Source organism: Marmota flaviventris, chromosome 4 (assembly GCF_047511675.1).
Source record: "Marmota flaviventris isolate mMarFla1 chromosome 4, mMarFla1.hap1, whole genome shotgun sequence".
Classification (NCBI taxonomy): Eukaryota; Metazoa; Chordata; class Mammalia; order Rodentia; family Sciuridae; genus Marmota; species Marmota flaviventris.
This window is the reverse complement of record NC_092501.1, coordinates 137,769,163-137,770,298: the sequence shown is the minus strand read 5'-3', so window position 1 is coordinate 137,770,298 and position 1,136 is coordinate 137,769,163. Positions and strand designations below refer to the sequence as shown.

The 1,136-nt window shown below is 31.2% G+C and overlaps 1 non-coding gene across 1 annotated transcript; it reads right to left on the bottom strand.

Moving 5' to 3' along the window:
* Window positions 1-640: 640 nt before the first annotated feature.
* Window positions 641-713, bottom strand: Trnaa-ugc (transfer RNA alanine (anticodon UGC)). The gene has a single exon. It is a non-coding gene; the product is annotated as a tRNA-Ala (tRNA).
* Between the last annotated feature and the right edge of the window lie 423 nt (window positions 714-1,136).

Genomic DNA, 1,136 nt, shown 5'->3' with positions numbered 1-1,136 from the left:
AGAATATTCCTGTTTTCTATTTATTTATATTATTTGTATCTGTAACACCTATAGTGATGCTACTTCTTTCATTCCAGATATTTTCACTTTATATGTCCTCCCTATTTCTTAAAGATGTTATTGTCTATTTGTTTGTTTTTGCAGTGCTGGGGATCAAACCTAGGGCACGTGTTAGGCAAGCACTCTACCATGGAGTTAAAGGCTCAGCCCCCTCCCTATTTCTTTCTTCATATGGCTAGATATTTATCAATTTTTTTATTTTTTTTATTTTTTTTAAAGAGAGAGTGAGAGACAGAGAGAGAGAGAGAATTTTTTTTAATATTAATTTTTTAGTTTTCAGCGGACACAACATCTTTGTTTGTACGTGGTGCTGAGGATCGAACCTGGGCCGCACGCATGCCAGGCGAGCGCGCTACCGCTTGAGCCACATCCCCAGCCCCTATCAATTTTATTAATGTTTTCCAAATGCTAATTTTTATTTCATTGATTTTGCTATGTTTTTAATGTCCTATTGCTTTGCTTGCTGTTATTATCTACATTATATCCTTCTTTCTGCTTGCTTTGAGAATAATTTGTTCTGATTTTTATAGGAAAAGCTTAAATCAATGATTTTAGAGCTTCTCTTTTTCTTTTTGTTTTTTGGCAGTACTGGGGATTGAACCCAGGGCTTTGTGCATGCAAGGCAAGCACTCTACCAACTGAGCTATATCCCCAGCCCTTAAGAGCTATATTCTAATATAACAATTAAATGCTATAAAATTTTGTTTAAACACAGCTACATTCTACAAATTTTGATATTTTGTATTTCTATTTTTGTTCAGTTAAAATATTTTCTAATTTCTCACTTTCAAAAATTTGAATCAAACTATTTACAAAATATTCTGTTTAATTGCAAAATATTTTGAGATTTTCCATTTATGTTGTTATTTTTATATCTACTTGGAAGATTTTGATTTTTAAAATGCATTAAAACTTGTTTTATGAGACAACATTTTTTTATTTTAATGGTTATGGTATGTGTACATGAAGACTGTATATTCTATTGTTGGCATAATCTAGATTTATGATAAATTAAACTTGATAGCTAGATTATTTAAGTCTTCTCTGTCTGATATTTTGCTCATTTGTCTCCCCAA